Raw genomic sequence first — 11278 nt, 5'->3', positions numbered from 1 at the left:
GCTGGGATTACAGGCATGCACCACCACACCTGGCTAATTTTTTTGTATTTTTAATAGGGACGGGGTTTCTCCATGTTGGTCAGGCTGGTCTCAAACTCCCGACCTCAGGTGATCTGCCCGCCTCAGCCTCCCAAAGTGCTGGGATTACAGGCGTGAGCCACCACGCCCAGCAACCTAAGTTATTTTTTAAATAAAATGGTAGCCAATTCCTTAAGGTAGTTGTTCTCAAAATGTGGGCCAGAAACAGCATCACCTGGGAACTTGTTAGAAATGCAAATTCAGAATTAGAACTCTGGGGATGAGGCCCAGCAATCTGTGTTTTAATAAACCTGCCAAGTGATTCTGATGCATCCTCAACTACTGTGTCAAGGTAGCATCTGAGCCTTCAAACATCACAAGAAACTCAGTAATTCCTAGTCTAAGACTATGGATTGGCCAGGCATGGTGGCTCATGCCTGTAATCCCAGCACTTTGGGAGGCCGAGGCGGTGGATCACCAGGTCAGGAGATCAAGACCATCCTGGCTAACATGGTGAAACCCTGTCTCTACTAAAAATACAAAAAAAAAAAAAAAAATTAGCTGGCCATGGTGGCGGACGCTTGTAATTCCAGCTACTCGAGAGGCTGAGGCAGGAGAATAGCGTGAACCCAGGAGGCGGTGCTTGCAGTGAGCCGAGATGGCGCCACTGCACTACAACCTGGGCGACGGTGTAAGACTCCATCTCAAAAAGAAAAAAAAAAAAGACTATGGATTTTGTAGGCTCTCACTGATTGATGAAAAGTAGATGTTATGATAGGACTTAGAAAAAAATGGGCTGTCCTCTTGCAAATATAAAGTTTGTGGAAAAAGTACATCTTCCTGATTCTTCTCTTCACAGGCAAGCAGATTTTCTATAGTTTAACTAGTTTCTCACGCTTAATATATAAACAATGCACACTGGAAAACACATAAGTTTCTCAGAAGGATGTCTTCATTTCCTATGTTGTTTTGAACAGCTCCATCTACTACTGAGGGTGCTCACCAGCTACCGTTGGGGAGGGACTCTGGCATGAGCTATTCTTTCAGCCCAGAATCCACAGCCTGTACTCTGGTGGAGAAAGGGAAAGTGAAGAGCTTACCAGGTCATAAAGGTACTTTGACTTGAAGGGCTGGAGTCATGATTAGAGAACTCCTGGAAATGAATGGAGCCAACTCCTAAAATACAGAATACATGACAATAGCTTCTCCTCTCTCCTTCCACCCGCACTCTCAGCTGCTGACTTTGCTTTCTCTTTCATGAAGAAATGGGAGCAACCAGAAAAGGATTTCCAGTGTTGCCATTACTACCACTCCCAGCCTACCTGTATCTGTACGTATATTCTCTGCTGCCTTCCTTCCCGTTAGTATAGAGGGGTCTCTGCCCCAGTCCAAGGCCAAGGCTTCTATTACTGCACTAGATCTTATCCGTGCTCACCTACTTGGGGACATCTTTCCAGCAAATGCTCCCACTCTCCCCTGCACATCAGTTTTTACCTTCTAATGAGTCATTCACATTAGCATACAAGCATGCTATATTTTCGCCCTTTAAAAAAAAATGAGAAAAAAAAAACTTGTTGGCCTTACACCCTAATCCATTTGCTGCATCATTTCTCTACTCCCTTTTGTAGCAAAGTTCCTCAGAAGAGTCATCTATAGCACTATCTCCAATTCTCCTTTTCCCATTCGCTATTTCATCCACTCCTCAAACCTTTTGTGCCCACCACTTCACCAAAACAACTTAGCAAGTTTCACTGTGATCTCCATGTCACTAAATCCAATGGTCAGGTCACCGGCCTAATCTTACTTGGTTTATCAGTCTCATTTGATACAGTTGATTACTCCTTCCTCCTTGAAACATTTTATTGTTGTTGTTTCCAGAACAATACACCACCCTTAGGATTTCAAAGATATGTATAATCCTTGCCCTAGGTTTGTGGGAAGACTTGGGCAACAGTCAAGGGCTTCTGTACCTCCAGAGTCTCACATAACTTTGTTTATGGCAGTACTTGGCATACATAGAAAATGGTAATATTTGCCCAGTACTCTGGAATAACAGGACAATACTGCTCCCAACAGAAGGGGACCCACCTAGCCAACCCCATAGCCTGTGGCAGGAGTGGACAGTGTATGCATTACATGGGTCCAGTTTATGCCTTCATATAAAGCAATTCCACCTGTTTTCCTGTCCTATAACAATACAGTAATTTGGTCGGGCACAGTGGCTTACACCTGTAATCCCAGCACTTTGGGAGGATGAGGCAGGCAGATCACGAGGTCAGGAGATCAAGACCATCCTGGCTAACACGGTGAAACTCCGTCTCTGCTAAAAATACAAACAATTAGCTGGGCGTGATGGCAGGTGCCTGTAGTCCCAGCTACTCAGGAAGCTGAGGCAGGAGAATGGTGTGAACCCGGGAGGTGGAGATTGCAGTGAGCCAAGATCGCGCCACTGCACTCCAGCCTGGGCAACAGAGCGAGACTCTGTCTCAAAAAAATAATAATAATAATAATACATAAAGAAATTTAATAACTTCAGTAACAGACCTCTCTGTCACCTGAATTTGGTCTAAAAGCTCAACTTTATTCTTACATTCTCTTTTTCTTAGAGCTATAAAGATGAACTCTTTCAGTTCAAGGACTATTGTGTATCCCTTTTATATGACCCACAGCAGCTAGCACACTAGTGAACACAAAGTATGTTCTAAAGAACACGTCACACTGAAATCCTGCTCTGAATATTATTGCTTCAGAGATATTAAGAAGTCATTTCTTAATCACCACCTTATCTTCAGTCAGCAATTTGATTCTACCAATCAAAAGAAGTTAGATATATCTTACTTTAAAATAGTCACCACAAAAATGCAAAACCTCCCTCATTCATTCACACATTCCTGTACTGCAAGTCCTTCCTCACATTTAACACAGTGGTACCCCATGTGTTTTAAGCCTACTTTGTCTTGATTTGTCCTTGAAATGGAAGGAGGGAAAGAGTCACTCATCAATACTCTACGTAACAATATGAGCTGATTATCATGATGTCCTCCCAATATCATTGGATTGTAGATGCCATTAAAGTTTTCCACTGTAGTTGCTATAGAAACAATGAAGAGTAGCAAGGACAGGTTCAGGCATAATGCTTCTCAGAGAAAAAAAAACGGTGTTTCAGAAAACAAAGGCCTAACCTCACCTTAGGAAAAGCCTCAAAAGTTGGCAAGGCCACTCGACAAGAAAAGGAATTCATTTGATACACAGGGTTACCTTCTTTGATTCTTATGTTGCTTTGCTTCATTTGTAATGTATTGACAGCAAAGAACAAGAAACAATCGGCCAAGGTTGGAAACACAGAGGCTTTTATTACTGTGGGAGTCTTTATCTTATGTAGTGGTAGAAAATAAACCTGGGATGATTACTGCTCTCTCTTAATGCTGGTACCCTAAAAATAAACATACTCTAGATGATGGGATGAAAAATGGGAACTTTTAAAGTTTGAGTAATCAGGGAAGAGCTCAAAAGGATCTACACTCCCAGATAACCACTTACATGTCATTTGCCTCTGCAACTTTCCTCAAAAATAAGCTAGCCCTTCATAAACACAAGCAATGATTGAAGAAGTTTATTGTGGAAAACATTCAGGCTGGAAACTCAGTTTTCATACTCAACTATCATCCAAAAAAAGAAATCAATCCATCAGCTGTGGAACCCACCTTATGTCCCAAATCCCTTTGTGGAAAGATCTGTCCAGCAGCCTAGGAATCAGGAAAAGTCATTCCCCCAAAAAGTGAGGCAGGAAAAAAAAATGGGAAAAAGAGAAGGCAGAAATCTCTAAAGGCTAGTTGTATTAATTTCAAACAGGAGAAAAAAAGATTTGTTTAACTCAAGTGATTTTGGAAGGCAGAGTGGGATTCAAATGTTACTGCACATTGCATTGGAAAATTCCAATCTAACAGTCCCTTTGTGAGCGATCATTCTCCTTTTCTAGGAACTTAGGAAATCATTCTCAGCCTTGCAACTTAAAATATGGTAGGTGGATCAGTAGCATCCAGAATACTCAGGAGCTTTTCAGAAATGTGCAATTTCTGAAAAAGATGGCGGATTAGAAGCAGCAGCCGTCTGCAGCACTCATGGAAATGAGTGAAAGGTGTGAGTGAATACAACACCTTCAACTGAAATATCCAGGTTCTCCCTTTGGGACTAATTAGGCAAACAACTTGACCCACAGAAAACAAAGAAAAGCAGGGTGGGGCGACTGCACCTGGGAGCAGCACAGAGCCGAATGAACCCCCACCTCCAGCCAAGAGAAGCGGTGAGGAATTGGGCAACCGCACCCGGGAAACCACGTTTCTGCACAGGTCTTTGCAACCCATGGACAGGAGATCCCCTTGTGAGTCCATGCCACCGGAGCCTTCGGTCCAACACACAGCGCTGTGCGGAGTCTTAGCAGAGCAGCCACTCGGGCACACACAGAGACCCAGCAGTTTGTTTCTTTGCTCATTTGTTTGTTTTTGAAACGGAGTCTCGCTCTGTCATCCAGGCTGGAGTAGAGTGGCGCGATCTCGGCTCACTGCAAGCTCCGCCTCCCGGGTTCCCGCCATTCTCCTGACTCAGCCTCCCAAGTAGCTGGGACTATAGGTGCCCGCCACCACGCCTGGCTAATTTTTGTATTTTTAATACAGAAGAGGTTTCACCGTGTTAGCCAGGATGGGCTGGATCTCCTGACCTCATGATCCACCCGTGTCGGCCTCCCTAAGTGCTGGGATTACAGGCGTGAGCCACCACGCCCGGCAGAGACCTGGCAGTTTTACATACTCCAACCCTGCGATCCCTGGCAAGGCGGGAGGTCCATCTGCACATACCCCTAGGAAGAGAGCTGAAACCAGGGAGCCAAGCAGCATCTTTCTGCAGGCCCCACTTCCCCGGCACCTCACAAGGTAAGACCCACTGACTTGGAATTCCAGCCAGCCAACAGTAAAAGCTGGAGTCTGCCTGAGATAGAATCGAGCTCCCAGCGGGAGCATGACTATTATCTCTGTGGTTCTGTTGACTTAGCTATTCTAGCTTGCGGCTTTGGAGAGTCCAAATAGTCCAGACAAGGAAAGGTCCCTCCCAGCGCAGCACAGCTGCTTTGTCAGATGGTGGCCAGACTGCTTGTTTTGTCTTGTTTGATTTTGTTTTTGGAGATAGAGTCTCACTTTGTCACCCAGGCTGTAGTGTAATGGTGCAATCTCGGCTCACTGCAACCTCTGCCTCCTAAGCTCCAGTAATCCTCCCACCTCAGCCTCCCACACCCTGTTTCCCAGGATGAGGCGCTCTCCACACCAGATCCAGGAAATAAGAGGTCAAAGGGTGCGTGGGAGAAGGGATGGGGTCAAAAACAATAGGACCAAGTGAGTGGAGTAGCTGGGACTACAGACACACATCACCATGCCCAGCGTGTGTGTGTGTGTGTGTGTGTGTGTGTTAGAGACGGGATTTCACCCTGTTGCCCAGGCTGGTCTCAAACTCCTGAGCTCAAGCAATCCACTAGCCTCAGCTTTCCAAAGTGCTAGGATTACAGGCATGAGCCAGCACGCCCGGCCAGACTGCGTCTTTCAGCAGGACCTGTATTCATTCCTCCTCACTGGGTGGGATCTCCCTGTGGGAGCTTCAACTGCTCCAGCCAGAGTTATATGGACAGAGCTCTGATCTTTCCCTGCGATGGAGCTCCCAGAGGGAGGGGCAGCCGCCATCTCCGTGGTTTGGTTGACTCAGTTGTTCCAGCCTGCTGGCTTTGGAGAGTCCAAATGGTCCTGACAAGGAAGGGTGCCCCCCAACAGAGCACAGCTGCTTTGCCAGATCATGGCCAGGCTGCTTCTTTAAGCGGGACCTAGATCCATTCCGCCTCACTGGGCAGGACCTCCCTGCGGGGATTTCAGCCACTCTAGCCAGGGTTATACAGACAGAGCTCTGATCTCTCCCTGGGATGGAGCTCCCAGGAGGAGGGGCAGCTGCCATCTCTACAGTTTGGTTGACTCAGCCATTCCAGCATGCTGGCTTGTCCAGAGTCCAGTCTGGACAAGGAACAGTCCCCCCACAATGCAGCACACCTGCTCTACCAAAAGGCAGCCAGACTGCTTCTTTAAGCAGGTCCCTGATCCCATTCCTCCTGATTGAGACCTCCCAACAGGGGTCTGCAGCCTAGGTGTGTCTGGGCCAGCAACAGGTCAGTATCCCCCGGGGATGGAGCCTCCAGAGGAGGGAGCAGGCTGCCACCTGTGCTATTCTGCATACCTGGTGGTATGTGTTGGAGCATACCACTAGGTATGAGAAAAACCGAGGTGACTAGGGTCTGGAGTGGACCCACAGCAAACTGCAGCAACCCTATGGAAGAGTTGTCTGACTGTTAAAAGAAAAACAAACAAACAGAAAACAACAACATCAACAAAAAAGACCCCACAGAAACCTATTTCAAGGTCAGTAACCTCAAAGATCAAAGGTAGATAAGCCCATAAAGATGAGACAGATTGAACACAAAAATGCTGAAAACTCAAAAAGACAGAGTGCTTCTCCTCCTCCAAATGACTGCACACCTCTCCAGCAAGGGCACAAAACTGGGCTGAGGCTAGGATGGCTGAATTGACAGAACTAGGCTTCTGAAAGTCGGTAATAACAAACTTTGCTGAGCTAAAGGACCATGTTGTAACCCAATGCAAGGAAGCTATGAATCATGGTAAAACAATGCAGGAGCTGACAGCCAGAGTAGCCAGTTTAGAGAGGAACATAACAGACCTGATGGAGCTGAAAAACACACTATGAGAACTTTACAATGCAATCACAAGTATCAATAGCAGAATAGACCAGTGGAGAAAAGAATCTCAGAGTTTGAAGACTATCTTTCTGAAGTAAGACAGGCATACAAGAATAAAGGGAAAAAGAATGAAAAGGAAAGAGCAAACCTCTGAGAAATATGGGATTATGTAAAGCCAAACCTATGGCTGATTGGGGTACCTGAAAGAGATGGAGAGAATAGAACTGAGCTGGAAAACATACTTCAGGATATCATTCAGGAGAATTTCCCCAGCCTAGCAAGGTAGACCAAAGTTGAAATTGAAAAAATGCAGAGAACTCCAGTAAGATACTCCACAAGAAGACCAACCCCAAAACACACATCAGATTCTCCAAGGTTGAAATGAAAGAAAAAATGTTAAGGGCAGCCAGAGAGAAGGGCCAGGTCACTTACAAAAGGAACCCCACGAGACTAACAGTAGGCCTCTCAGTGGAAATCCTACAAACCAGAAGAGATTAGGACGAATAATCAACATTCTTTTTTTTTTTTTTTTTTTTGAGACAGGGTCTCACTCCATCACCCAGGCTGGAGTGCAGTGGCACGATCTCAGCTCACTGCAACCTCTGCCTCCTGGGTTCAAGCAATTTTCTCCTCTCAGCCTCCCAAGTAGCTGGGACTACAGGGCTACAGGCACCTGCCATCACAGCCAGCTAATTTTTGTATTTTTAGTAGAGATGGAGTTTCACCTTGTTGGTCAGGTTTGTCTTGAACTCCTGACCTCAGGTGATCTACCCACCTCGGCCTCCCAAAGTGCTGGGATTACAGGTGTGAGCCACTGTGCCTGGCCTCAACATTCTTAAAGAAAAGAATGTCCAGACCAGAATTTCAGATCCAGCCAAAGTAAGCTTTATAAGTGAAGGAGAAATAAGATCCTTTGCAGACAAGCAAATGCTGAGGGAATTTGTCACCATCAGACCTGCCTTGCAAGAGCTCCTGAAGCTTCCATATTAAGCACTAAATATGGAAATATGGAAAGGAAAACCAGACACTACAAAAACACACTGAAGTACACAGACCAATGACATTATGAAGCAACCACATAAAAATGTCTGCAAAATAACTAGCTAGCATCATGATGACAGGATCAAATTCACACATAACCACACTAACCTGAAACATAAATAGGCTAAATGCCCCAATTAAAAGACACAGAATGACAAGCTGGATAAAGTGCCAAGACCCATCAGTATGCTGTCTTCAAGAGACTCATCTCATATGTGAAGACACACATAGGCTCAAAATAAAGGGATGGAGAAAATTTTACCAAACAAATGGAAAACAGAAAAAAGTAGGGGTTGCCATCCTAGTTTCTGACAAAACAGACTTTAAACCAACAAGATCAAAAACGAGAAAGAAGGGCATTACATAATGGTAAAGTGTTCAGTTCAACAAGAAGAGCTAACTATCCTAAATATATATGCACCCAAAACAGGAGCACCCAGATTCATAAAACAAGTTCTGAGAGACCTACAAAGAGACTTAGATTCCCAAACAATAATAGTGGGAGACTTTAACACCCCACCAACTATATTAGACAGATCATTGAGAGAGAAAATTAACAATGATATTCAGGACCTGAACTCAGTTCTGAATGAAGTGGACCTGATAGATATTTACAGAACTCTCCACCCCAAAACAACAGAATAAACATTCTTCTCATCACCCACAGAACTTACTCTAAAACTGATTACATAATCAGAAGTAAAACACTCCTCAACAAATACAAAAGAACTGAAATAATAACAGTCTCTCAGACCACAGTGCAATCAAATTAAAACTCAAGATTAAGAAATTCAGTCACAACCACACAACTACATGGAAACTGAACAACCTACTCCTGAATGACTCTTAGGCAAATAATGAAATTAAGACAGAAATCAAGAAGTTCTTTGAAACTGAAACAAAGGGACAAAGTACAAGAATTTCTGGGATGCAGCTAAAGCTTTGTTAAGAGGGAAATTTATAGCACTAAATGCTCATATTGAAAAGCTAGAAAGATCTCAAGTTAAAACCTAACATCACAACAAAAAGAACTATAGAATCTAGAGCAAACAAACTCCAAAGCTAGAAGATGACAAGAAATAACTAAGATCAGAGTTGAACTGAGGGAGACAGAGATGAGAAAAACACTTTTAAAAATCAACAAATCTAGGAGCTGGTTTTTGAAAATAGATAAAATAGATAAACCACTAGCTAGACTAACAAAGAAGAAAAGAGAGAAGAATCAAATAAATACAATCAGAAATGATAAGGGAGAAATCACCATTCACCCCACAGAAATCCAAACAATCATCAGAGAATACTACAAACACTTCTATGCACGTAAACTAGAAAATCTAGACAAAATTGATAAATTCCTGAATGCATACACCCTCCCAAGACTAAATCAAGAAGAAACTGAATCCCTGAATAGACCAATAATGAGTTCTGAAATTGAGGCACTAATAGCCTACCAACAACAACAACAAAAAAAAAACCCAGGACCAGACAGATTTACAACAGAATTCTACCAGAGGTACAAAGAGCTGGTACCACTCCTACTGAAACTATCTGAAAAAATTGAAAAGGAGGGACTCCTCCCTGACTCATTCTATGAAGCCAGCATCATCCTGATACCAAAGCCTGGCAGAGATACAACAAAAAAGAAAACTTCAGGCCAACATCTTTGATGAACATTGATGCAAAAATCCTCAATAAAATACTGGCAAATGAAATCCAGCAGCACATCAAAAAGTTTATCCACCACAATCAAGTTGGCTTCATCCCTGGGATGCAAGGTTGGTTCAACATATGCAAATCAATAAATGCACATCATCACATAAACAGAACTAAAGACAAAAACCACATGGCTATCTCCACAGATGCAGAAAAGCCTTTGATAAAACTTAAATCGCTTCATATAAAAAACTCTGAATAAGCTAGGTATTGAAAAAACATACCACAAAATAATAAAAGCCATCTGTGACAGACTCACAGCCAATATCACACCAAATGGACAAAAGCTGGAAGCATTCCCCATGAAAACCAGTACAAGACAAGAATACCCTCTCTCACCACTCCTATTCAACATAGTATTCAAAGTTCTAGCCAGGGCAATCAGGCAAGAGAAAGAAATGAAGGTATTCAAATAGGAAGAGAGGACATCAAATTATCTTTGTTTGCAGATAATATAATTCTATGTCCAGAAAGCCCCATCATTTCAGTCTAAAAGCTTCTTAAGCTGATAAGCAATTTGAGCAGTCTCAGGATGCAAAATCAATGTGCAAAAATTGCTAGCATTCCTGTACATCAACAAAAGGAAAGCACAGAGCCAAATCATGAATGAATTCCCATTCACAATTGCTACAAAGAGAATAAAATACCTAGGAATACAGCTAACAAGGGAAGTGAAAGACCTCTTCAAGGAGAACTGCAAACCAATGCTCAAAGAAATCAGAGAGGACACAAACAAATGGGAAAACATCCCATGTTCATGGATAGGAAGTATCAATATCCTGAAAATAGTCATACTGCCCAAAGTAGTTTATAGATTCAATGCTAATCTCATTAAACTACTATTGACATTCTTCACAAAATTAGAAAAAACTACTTAAAAATTCATATGGAACCAGGCCAGGTGCAGTGGCTCAAACCTGTAATCCCAGCACTTTGGGAGGCTGAGGTGGGCAGATCACTTGAGATCAGGAGTTCAAGACCAGCCTGGCCAACATGGCAAAATCCCATCTCTACTAAAAATACAAAAATTAGCCAGGCATGGTGGTGGGCGCCTGCAATCCCAGCTACTCAGGAGGCTGAGGCAGGAGAATTGCTTGAACCCAGGAGGCGGAGGTTGCAGTGAGCCAAGATCACTGTTGCTGTGTTAGTTTGCTGAGGATAACAGCTTTCAACTCCATCTATGTCCCTGCAGAGGACATAATCTCATTCCTTTTTATGGCTGCATAGTATTCCATGGTGTATACGTACCACATTTTTTTATCCAGTCTAATGTTGATGGGCATTTAGGTTGATTCCATGTCTTTGCTATTGTGGATAGAGCTGCATTGAACATACACGTGCATGTATCTTTATAATAGAATGATTTATATTCCCTTGGGTATATACCCAGTAATGAGATTACTAGGTCAAATGGTTTGTCTGCCTCTAGGTCTTTGAGGAATTGCCACACAGTATTCCACAACGGTTGAACTAATTTACACTCCCACCAGCAGTGTAAAAGTGTTCCTTTTTCTCCACAACCTTGCCAGCATCTGTTGTTTTCTCGAGTTTTAATAATAGCCATTCTCACTGGCATGAGATGGGATCTCATTGTGTTTTTGATTTGCATTTTTCTAATGATCAGTGATGTCGAGTTTTTTTTCATATGTTTTTTGGCCGCATGTATGTCTATTTTTCAGGAGTGTTTGTTCATACAGGTTCTTTGCCCACTTTTTGATGGGG

The 11278-nt window shown here is 43.3% G+C and overlaps 1 protein-coding gene across 3 annotated transcripts in view; it reads left to right on the top strand.

Moving 5' to 3' along the window:
• CHRM5 (cholinergic receptor, muscarinic 5) overlaps positions 1-11278 on the top strand; it is a 119737-nt gene that overhangs the window by 98899 nt on the left and 9560 nt on the right. Inside the window, exons 1-2 of one of the 3 annotated variants that reach the window (XM_011989111.1) lie at positions 3319-3350; positions 4104-4321. The exons of 1 other annotated variant lie outside the window; for it this stretch is intronic. The gene's annotated coding sequence lies outside the window, so the exon portion shown is untranslated. Of the gene's footprint in view, positions 1-3318; positions 3351-3997; positions 4322-11278 lie in introns of those variants that run through there. One more of the 3 variants, XM_011989110.1, reaches the window with a different exon arrangement.

Source organism: Mandrillus leucophaeus, unplaced genomic scaffold (genome assembly GCF_000951045.1).
Source record: "Mandrillus leucophaeus isolate KB7577 unplaced genomic scaffold, Mleu.le_1.0 Scaffold347, whole genome shotgun sequence".
Classification (NCBI taxonomy): Eukaryota; Metazoa; Chordata; class Mammalia; order Primates; family Cercopithecidae; genus Mandrillus; species Mandrillus leucophaeus.
Note: the sequence above shows the minus strand (reverse complement) of the source record. Positions and strands in the feature narration are given on the sequence as shown.